Source organism: Megascapheus bottae, chromosome 1 (assembly GCF_031878675.1).
Source record: "Megascapheus bottae isolate mThoBot1 chromosome 1, mThoBot2.hap1, whole genome shotgun sequence".
NCBI classification, from domain to species: Eukaryota; Metazoa; Chordata; class Mammalia; order Rodentia; family Geomyidae; genus Megascapheus; species Megascapheus bottae.
The window spans coordinates 62,883,450-62,894,602 of NC_143509.1; the positions used below are offsets into that span (position 1 = coordinate 62,883,450).

The following is an 11,153-nucleotide window of genomic DNA, read 5'->3' on the forward strand; positions in this document are numbered from 1 at the left end:
AATTTCAAATACCAAGATCAAGATCATAAAATATGGTATTGCATCTTAATTCTCCATTACTTTGAAAGAAGCTTAAACATATGCCTTAAGTTATCAAATGAAACTGGAATTAACAGACATGCTTTGTGCTTCACTTTTAATTATAGGAACAGCTCCTATACTGAATTTCACCAGAAAAAAGGATGCCTTTCAACATGTATGCAAACATTGATCAAGGTAATGCAGTATAAGAACAACATTGAACATAACTCAGTTGCTTTAACCTAATATACTTCCTGATTAAATACATCCTACAATATAACTATGTAATTCACTAGAGAAAAGATGAAAGTTACTTAGTAGTTAATAGTCTACGCAATTTTACTTTTTTAAGGTAAGGTAACTAGATATATTAAACAAATAGATACACTAAGGTAGCAAGTAGAAATGTGTTTGTACATATGAATAGATGGTAAAGCACCAGTAATATAATTGGCACCTAGAAAAAAATAAATTTAGGAAATATTGCACTTCCACAGAGTAACAATGACCACAGATCACACATTCAGAAAACTCAAAACTCAATCAATTTCTTGGGCTTATCCTGGAGAAGAATTTATCTACCATAAAACTCTGTAAGAGTAGCCGGGCCATGGGAATTTGCAGGAAATTGCATCCTGCTTGCTTTCCACTGATTTACATATGGTTTGGCTCAAGTGAGTTGGGGTTAGGATGCCTTTATGTTTCTGGAAGGTAAAAGGAGGGATACAACCTTTATCTTTCAATGTCAAGTCCTCACAGAAGGATCTGTGGGAAGTACTTGTATACCTGATCATTGGAAGGACTTGGGTCCACTAAGATGATTTTGTAACAACGCAATACAATCTGCCAAGACTTTGGTAAACATGTCAATCTTAAGAGTGTGGAAACAGTCAGATGAACAGTCTTATTTATGAATAAATATATAAACATTGTGCCCACTGATTCCACCTCAGTAGCTTCCAACCATGTTATAGAGGGAGGGATTGTGTGTGTGTGTGTGTGTGTGTGTGTGTGTGTGTGTGTGTGTGTGTGTGTGTGTATGAGTTTCATGTACTAAGTGCCATATAAATATAAATGAATAATTGTGTCTGAGAAGAAATCGGTGAAAGATAAACTCATATACTGAAGTAAAAGTTTCCAAGCTTTGAGATGAATCCTGGATTGTGTCCAACTGGCAGATAGGCTACTCTTTTTAGACACTTCTCTGCAAATGTGTAGTGTCTACTCAAATGTAGAGAGGACAGGATTCATTTCAGACAATTAAGTTGAAGATTTGGCTGTTTCAAACCACCTAACACCTTTATCATCTCAGAAGTTCTATATGAATTTAATTATTCCCTAAATCATGAAAAATACAACATCCAGGTATGTCATGTGCAGTTTTAACCAGAGAGCTGTAGCTCAGGAGAGAATCGAATCTCACAAAACAGAGTTGAACTCATTGAAACCCAAGGCATAGATGAACAATAGAGGAAAAGAAGAGTATGCCAGGAAGAAGACAGATTGGGACAGAATGAAGATTGATACCCCAGACCCTGGAAATGGTAGTAGTCAGGAAAAATTAGACATCTTGAAATCTGAAAATGGATAGAGGTCATTCGTGTCTGTAATCTCCTCAACTGAAAGTCTGAAGTGAATAAGTCATGAGCTGGAGGCCACTCTGTGATCCATAGTAAGGTTTTTTTTTTTTTTTTCACTTGAAGTAGCAGCAGCAAGCAACAGATTAAAAAAAATGTTATCTTTTCATAGACAGGAAGTATTCAGGGAAATCCAAGAAGAGAAAAGGTTTTAGAGAGTATATAGAACAGGTCAGATATATGTTAAATTCTACTGAATACTGAAGAGAAGAAGAACCTTAGCAAAATGCCACTATTGTTGAAGTGCCCATGTATCAAACAGAACTAATCATGTTACATATAATTTCTAAACATATTTTATGAGTAACAATTCAGGATTTGGTGCCGGTCCTTGGGCTTGAACTCAGAGTCTGAATGCTCTTCCTGAGCTTTTGTGCTCAAGGCCAGCTCTCTACCACTTGAGCCATAGCTCCAATTCAGGCTTTTTGGTGGTTAGTTGGAAATAAGAATCTTCTGGACTTTCCTGCCCGGGCTGTCTTCAAACTGAGACCTTCAGATCTAAGCCTTTTGAGTAATTAGGATTACAGATGTGAGCCACCAATGCCCAACAATATTTAAGATATTATATTTTTGCTTTAATTTTAAAAAGGGTATCATCTTTATGATAAAATAAAAAATTAAATGTTGGCATGAAATTATATCCACTTATTTTTACTCCTTGTAGCATAATATTTATCATAATTTGTTTTCTGAAATCTAAAATCTAAGCAAAAAAAAATAAAAATTCCTACCATGAATAAATTCCTAAGGATATCAATTCAAATGGATTCAGTATTAAGCATTATCAGATTATCTCTTTTTTTTTGTAAAATAAGAAAAACTACCAGCTTAGTGTTTAAGAGAAATTCTCTAGATTCTTCATGATTATTTTTTTTTTCTTATGGGTCATGGGGCTTTAACTCTGAGCCTAGAAGCTTCATCTGAGCTCTTCAGCTCAAGGTTATCGCTCTACCCCTGCGCCTGGGCCTTGTTCTTGAGCTCTTCAGCTCAAGGCTACTGCCTTACCCCTGGATCCACAGCTCTATTTCTTGTTTTCTAGTAGTTAACTGGAGATGAGAGTCTTTTGGTTTTTAAGGCCTGGGTTAGCTTTGAAACGTAATCCTCAGATCTCAGCCTCCTGAGTAGCTAGGATTACAGGCATGAGCCACCACATCTAGCTCTCAATGAATTGTTTTAAACTATCAAGCAAAATAGGATTTTTTAAAAATCTGCTTGGTTCAAAATACGATGCCTGTTGAAAGCTACATAATATTTTTAAAAAGTTTTCCACAGGGAGTATTCATTTCAAGTCCAAGTTCTTTATTGTTAATAGGTAAAGATTCAACTTTTCAAAAGTCATCTTGAATTTAAATCGTATCCACATATATTCATATGAATTGGATATGTATGGCATGTATTCTTTGGTATGTGTTTCTATTTTTTCACATAAGCAGCATGTAGTTTCAAGTTATAAGAAGGAATAAGTAGAAGTACTAGTCTTGATAGCTAAATAGCAAGTTTAATTTTCGTTTAAATTGTTTCTAACTTGTTAAATTGCTCCATTAAATTGTGCATACTTATGAACATATCTGCCACGTGATGCTTATTAATATATGTTATGTGGTGTTCAGTGAGAATAACTATGCTTATTTCATCATTTCCTTTTTAAGCATTTTTGAATTGTGCATTATTATTATGTATCACATCCTTCTCCTCAAGGGCAACACAACTCATATTTCCTAACTTAGTACTATCACTTACTACCCACTGCCCTAAGTTTCTATCCCTCTTGTGAATTTTCTGAGAAATCCTGGTTCCTAGCTTTATCATTGGTAGAATAAATTTACATAGTAACTGAGAACAGAATAGTTCATCTTTCTGGAATTTAGTCTTCATTAATAAAAATATAAAATACACAGGTCTGAAAATTTCCAAGGCTCTACGTACACATTCAGGGAAGTTCCTTAACAATATATTACATTAAATAAAGTACTGTTCCACAATGGTGGCAAAGTGACAACTCCAGTCTATCAGTCAAGAATCTACTTCTGAACCCATTGTGTCTGTTTACTTACTCGTTGAAGGATCATAGAAAGAGTTTTCAGCCTTTCACAATACATTAATGCTTTCGTTTTCTTATGTAGAGAACACAGATATTTCTAAAGCAATGCAAAGAACTGAATTGCACAATTTTATGAAAACCTTACTTTAGTACAGTTCCCAAAACATGGTAAATGCTCAAAAATTGTTTTGGTGGTGGTGATGCTGTTGGTGATGTTGCAACACTGATTCCAGGTAATTCAGATCATAATACAATTATAAGCATTGATATCTTTAAAACCTGATTCCACAGCCAAAACTAAGCAAGAAATAATGAATCTAGTAGAAGCATTGTTTCAGACTGGACATTACAAATGAAAATCATAATTTTATAAATATGTGGAATCATGACTAGGTAGGATTAGGAATTTGAGGCCACCTTGAGCCATTAAACAAGAATGTGATTCAAAACACAAAAGTGAAGCTGAGCATCAGTGTCTCAGGCCTGTAATTCTAGCTACTCATGAGGCTGAAATATGAGAATCACAGCTTGAAGCCAGCCCTCGAAGCATACTCTGTGAGACTTATCTCCAATTAACTACTCAAAAAAGCAGGAAGTTGGAAGTGGCACTGTGGTTCAAAGGTTAGGGTGGTAGCCTTGAACTGAAGAGCTCAGGGACAGCACCAAGGCTGTCAAGTCCCATGACCAACAACAACAACAAAAAGCTGGAAGTGGTGCTGTGGCTCAAGTGGTAGAGTGCTAGCCTTAAGCAAAAGAAGTTCAGGAAAAGAGCCCAGACCCAGAGTTCAAGCCTCAGCACCAGCAAAAACAAAACAAAACCCCCCAAAAAAAGAAAAAAAAAGTAAGTGCGGAGGTCGGAAGATGGCGCTGAGACAATAGGGACCCAACCTACCACTCTCCCACAAAAAAGAATCAGGAAATCCCATGAGCCAACTACCTTAAGAAATCCACAGCTACAAATTCAAGAAGCAACGGAGAAGTACACAAACCAGAAAAGAAATCCAGATAAAGCTTATATCCAACTTTCTCAAAGAATTCAGAAGGCGAGGACTTCTCCCCCACCCCTGGCCACTGGCTCCAAGCCGGAAAAGCCGCAAAAGCCATGGTGGAGGGTGCTAGCCCAGGAAGCCCCCGAACTTCAGCAACACCAGAAAGTGGCAGAATCCAGACGTAGGAACCCACACAGACCGGGGCACGGACAGCACAGACTGCAGCAGAGATCAGAAAGGAAGCAAACAACCCTCCAACACCGCAGAGCAGCTCACAGCCAAACCCCGTCAGTAAGTAGTCCAGTGTGCTCCCCCAAACCTATCGGGAAAGCAGAGCTGGTGTTGAGCTACAGAACTTAACTCAGACCCCTCCACCCCATCCAAGAAAGACTGGCAAGTGCAGGGGGGCAAGGAATCCAGAATCCTGTCCCTTCCCCCAATAGCCCTCTTCCCCAGGCCATTGATTGGAGACCAACAGGCAGGCGGGCACTAAGACCCAACACCCCACCAAAGGGGGCGGAGGTGTCCCTGCTCCCACCTGCTCAACAGCCTCCTCTCCCAGGCCACTGAAACTGGAGACTGAGGGGGGCTGAGACCCTGCCTTCCAACAGTGGGTGGGGTGTGCAGGAGTCTGCCAGCCAGCATCTGACTGAACCAAACCTAAGTGAGGCTCTCTCCTGCTGGGAGCCTCCAGCTGTTGTGCCCAAAGTTCACAATCCCCCCGAAAGACCACCAGAGTCCATGATCAATGCAAGCAACAAAGAGCCGTTTATTAGCAAGCTTGAGCTTGGTCCTCCGTGCATTAGAAACCAGTGACACTTAGAGGCCCTGAGTACAGAATTAGCACAACTTTTATAATACAGAATAAACAAGTTTTAGTTTTCATTCTCACAGCCTCGTGTGTTTTAGTTAACTTTTACATAGAGACATTTCACAGTTTCTTATGTTATGGTTTCCCACAAAAGTCTAGTCTTATATGTCCTTGCTAGCTTTGTAACACAGCTGCAGTCCTAGAGATTACCTTTGAATGTCCTTGCTAGCTGTCTGAGTAACCAACTGATGGTGCATCTTACAGTTCTCCTGAGAAGTGGCAGTTAGGGGATTTCTCAGAACTTTACAAAATGGAGACTGCTTAGAAATAACTTTTTGCTGAAGTTCATCAAACTTCACCATTAATTTAGACCTCACACAGCAAGACAATACCAAGGGGCCCCCCACTGAGTCACAGAAAGACTCTCAGCCAAAGCAACTGAAACACAGCAGGGAAGTGAAGGGCAGACAAGCAGGGGCTGAGCTCGCCTCTAAGAGCCAGAAAGGTGTGGTTCTGCCCTCAGAGCCCACATCCTCAGCTGGGCCCTACCCCTGAAAACCGTGTGGAATCCAGTTGGGCTGGTTTAGCTGAGAGCTCCCAGAAATTCCCAAACCCCAGGCCCTCGGGAGCAGGGTAGGAAAACTAGCCATCCACCAGGCTAGCTGAGATTGAAGTGCACATCTCCATCCTTTAGCCCACTGTTGGGCCACTGGTTGGGCTGAGAGCTAGCCGTGCAGCAGCACACAGACTCTGGGAATGGGCCAACACATCTGTAAAAGCTGCAAACTCAGACCTAGTCAGCGGCGGTACTAATTTAGCTGAGAACCACAGGTATACACAGATTCCCAGAACCACCAGTCCCAAACCAAATAAAGACTGCCACCTACCAACTACAGTGCGAACCTACAACAACAGTCCCTGATGCCTCGGAAAGCAATGAATTACCACATATATAAATATTCGAAGTCCCACACAAAGCCCAAAAGGAAACAAGAGTGAGGGATGAGAGAGATGTCACCATCCCAAGAAATGACACCTGAAGAGACACATAACATGAGTGTATTCAAGGAGATGATTGTGGACATGACTAAAGAGATTAAAGCAGAATTCCAAAAACAAAAGCAGGAAATTGCCAAGGAGCTCTTCGAATTCAAAAGAGAAGTGAAAAAAAAGATTAATACTCTCTCAGCAGGAATGATCAGCTCAGTGTCCACAACTCAAGCAAAAATGGATGCATTAAGCAACAGATTGACTGAGAACAGGACAACAGAAACTGGAAGCTAAAACACAAGAGCTGGAACAGAGAATCATCAGTCTGGAGAAATCAGTCAGAATTCACCAAAGAGAACTCCGGGACCTGGCAGATACAGCCAAGAAATCCAATCTTTGTATAATAGGGATCAATGAAGGGGTGGATTTCCTTGATAAAAGAATGCAACCTTATTCACCAAAATCATAGCAGAGAACTTCCACAACCTTAATAGGGAAAATACTCACATTATTGAAGGTTTCAGAACTCCAAGCAGGCAAGATCCTAGAAGGAACTCGTCTGCACACATCATAGCAAAAACACCTAGAAGGAACTCGTCTACACACATCATAGTAAAAACACTAGACCCGAATACCAAGGAGCTGATCTTAAATGCTGCAAAAACAAAGAAAGAGCTATACTACAATGGGAAAAAATAGAATAACTGTAGACCTCTCCATGCACACCCTAAATGCAAGAAAAGCTTGGAAAAACATCATTCATTCCTTGAAGACCGACAACTGCCAACCCAGACTGATATATCCAGCAAAACTAGCATTTACATTTGAGGGAGAAACAAGATTATCTCACTCCAAAGGGAAGCTATATGAATACATGCACACTAAACCAGCATTACAAAAAATATTAGGTCCAAACAGTACAAGAGTGAGGACTCAATATTTGTGTACCCAATGCTATGGACATGGTACTGGAAATATAAACACAATTACATAGACATAAAAACTTATGACTCTATAGACATAATGTTTTATTATATAGATTAATATGTATCTATGACAAACAAACCCTCAGCCTAATTTTGATTATGTTCAAAATCTAAGTGCCAGTGATTGTATATAGAGATTTCCTTCTTGAATACTTGTTTGTTAAACACGTCATTTGAAATGTGATGTAAAAAATCAATGTTAATAAATTTTTAATAAAAAAGTAAGTGCTTGATTAAGAACCAAAAATCAGTAATAAGTATAAACATCAAACTTTTCTACTATGCTCTTTGTCTTCCTATTCTTGCATATGTTGGGAAATAGTATTAGATTTCAAAATAATAAAATGAAATGATTTTCAGGGCTCATGTAGCACAATAACATAGTAGTACATTGATGCTAGTTTTATCAGTTTATTCATGGTTTCTACTAAGGATGTCTACAAAGGTGGACTATAGTGAATCAGAGTATCACAATGAAGGCCAAGGTAGGATTATTTTTCACTCAATCAAACTAATATTTGTCATTAAATCTGTTCTCTAGTCACATTTCTTTTTTACCAGTAAGTTTAAAAGGAATCCATACTGTGAAACAAACTCACTGTGCAGGTAAGAAAAAAGCCCATCTGCCACATCACCTGGACTGCAGGCCAATTGAGTGCATTTGCAGCCTTGGCAGGATTTATCCAAATTCATATATCCTGTGAATCTGTCCATTTTAAATCTAAAATTAAAAATTAAATCAAAACCCTTGTGTTTCAGTTTATACCAATTATAAATTTACAGCAATGGCTTTCTACTTTGGACCATCATAGGGAATCTTCATGACTGTGTGACACATACCTTTTCTGTTGAACTTTCTCCTTTGACTTAACTTGAATTGATGCTATAGATAGAAATTTAGAGTTAAGGTTCTCAAGATTCACTATAGGGTAAAATTTAGGGATTTAAACAAAAAATCCCAGTGTCCATCTTGTACCATACACTGGATAATGAGGGTTTTGACTCAGTAATTCTAAGGCCCTGAGATGATTTCTAAAGAACTGGAGCTTTAGAACCTCACCAAAATTAGATTAGCGAATTTTTTTAGATTTATTAACATTGAGTTTTACATCATATTTCAAATGCCATATTTAACAAACAAGTATTTAATAAGGGAATCTCTATATACAATCACTGGTACATAGGTTTTAGAATATAATTAAAATTAAGCTGAGTCTTTGTAGTGATAGATATATACTAATCTATGTAAGAAAACATTGTCTATAGAGTACATATACCATCATAGATTTTTATGTCTATGTAGTTATGATTATATCTCCAGTTGAATGACATAAGTCAAGACCAAAGGAACAAAAGGTGTATGGTATTCTTTTTTTTCATATTTTTTATTGTAATTAATAGAAGGGTTACATGATATTTGCCAGATAGGAGGTGCATTAATTCACATACATTGATACCCTTTCACATGTCTTGATCCCCATTTGTGTATGGTATTCTTAATATGGGGATTTGTGGATTTTTTTTTGCCAGTCCTGGGTTTGAACTCAGGGCCTGACAGCTGTCCTTGGACTTTCTCAAAGCTAGAGCTCTACCACTTGAGCCTCAGCACGACTTCTGGCTTTTTTCTATGTATGTGGTACCAAAGAATCAAACCTGGGTCTTCATGCATGCTAGGCAAGCACTCTACCACTAGGCCAAACTCCCGGCCTCGGGGTTTGCAGATTTTTAAATATGAAAATAAGCATTTGAAACTTTTCTTTTAAAACATAATACTATTTATTTTAACTTCAAAAACATTTCAACATTCTAAACATACAAAAAAAATAACAACATTGCAAATTGTGTTTTAAGTACAGAAGGTTCTTGAACTTTCCTTTGCTGACAATGAACAGTTCCAGTTTGTGTAAAAACAAAAGGTTTAAAACATACCACACTTAACTAAAAAAAACTACACTTTTCATGCCAGCTGACCCCCCCCACACACACACACTTTCCACTGCAGTGTCAACAGGTCCAGCCTCACAGTGCACACCCTGAGCTATGGCCCCTCTAAAAGGCATCTTCTTCCATATCCTCAACCCAAGGCAAGGAGCATCAAGAGTCTCTCTTGGTTGTTTTTTTTTTTTTTTTTTTTTTACAAACTATAGATATGTACAGCTGGTAACTCAGGATTTCTAGCCAATAACCACAGAGTTAACACCACCTTACGGATCGAAAACAAAATGCCAGAAACATCTTCAAATGTTTTGGCACACCCACAGCAAAGTGCACAGAGAGGAGAACATGAGTGCCTTTTCTTTTTAAAAATGTTTGCAAATATGTACAAGTTTGATACAGTTTCAGGTGCTCTGGACACCCATGGCTACCTTCATGTAAACCACTGACAAAATTTCTAGAGCACTTTGAGAGACTACAATGATTGTGATCAAATTTTGTAATTAAACCTAATAAGAGCAACAGACACATCTCAAATGAGAGATGGGCCAATCACAGCACTCCCCTACTCTAAGATATTCACAAGGAGACAGATAAATAGGTTTCTTTATTCCTCCTCCTCCTCCTCCTCCTCCTCTTCCTCCTCCTCCTCCTCTTCCTTCTCTTCCTCCTCTTCTTCATCTTCTTCTTACACCTTTTTCCGGGCAACTTTAGTAGGACCTTTTGCACCACCAAATTTCCCTTTAGATTCATAATCAGCAACATCCTTTTCATACTTCCCTTTCAGCTTAGCAGCCTTGATGATGTAGGGCTGTTTCTCACTGTCACTTAAGTTGTTCCACATCTCACCCAACTTCTTGGCCACATCACCAATGGAGATGCCAGGGTTTGTAGACTTGACCTTCGGGCGAAATTCTGAGCAGAAGAGGAAAAATCCAGATGGTGGTCTTTTGGGGGCATTAGGGTCCTTTTTCTTCTTGCCTCCCTTAGCTGGTCCATAATCCTTCATCTCACGATCATAGTGAACGTTGTCTGCTTTTGCCATCTCATCAAATTTAGATTTCTCCTTCCCAGACATTGTCTTCCATCTCCCTGAGCACTTCTTGGAAAATTCTGCAAAATTGACAGGAACCTCCGGGTTTTTCTTCTTATGCTCTTTCCTGCATGTCTGCACAATGAAGGCATATGCAGACATCTTGCCCTTTGGTTTTTTGGGGTCACCTTTACCCATGTTGACTGTATTGTTGGCTAGTCTGGGCAGCGCAGGGCACGACGCGTGGCCCAGAACTCCTCAACCTCGCGCTAGCTGCCTCCACCGGAGCCGCCTAGCATTTGAAACTTTTAAGTAGATATATATGTGAAGATTTTCCTTACTAAGTCTATAGAAAGGGGCTCTATTTTTCTGTTTTAAGGTCTAAGTTCCATGCTCATAATTAGGTGGAAATGAATTCATTCCGAATGTGAGGTGTACTTTGAAGCTTGAACATGGGTTTTCAAAAGGAGAATGTTGGTTTTTATCCGTTTAGTTAAGAACAACTTCATGTCTGGGATATAGATCAATGACATAAGTGCTTGCCTAGCAAGAACAATGTCATGGCTTCAATCCCCAGTACCAAGAAGAAAAGATAAAAAATATGATTAATAAAAAAGAATACTCCATAAACCTATTAAATATACAAATTCAAGGCCCTTTTATTTTTAATTCCTGATTTAATAAGATTTGAGAAATGTGATTTTAAAAAT

At 38.7% G+C, this 11,153-nt stretch overlaps 1 pseudogene; it reads right to left on the bottom strand.

The window, feature by feature from the left end:
* Positions 1–10,017: 10,017 nt before the first annotated feature.
* On the bottom strand, positions 10,018–10,689 carry LOC150069314 (high mobility group protein B3 pseudogene; annotated as a pseudogene).
* Between the last annotated feature and the right edge of the window lie 464 nt (positions 10,690–11,153).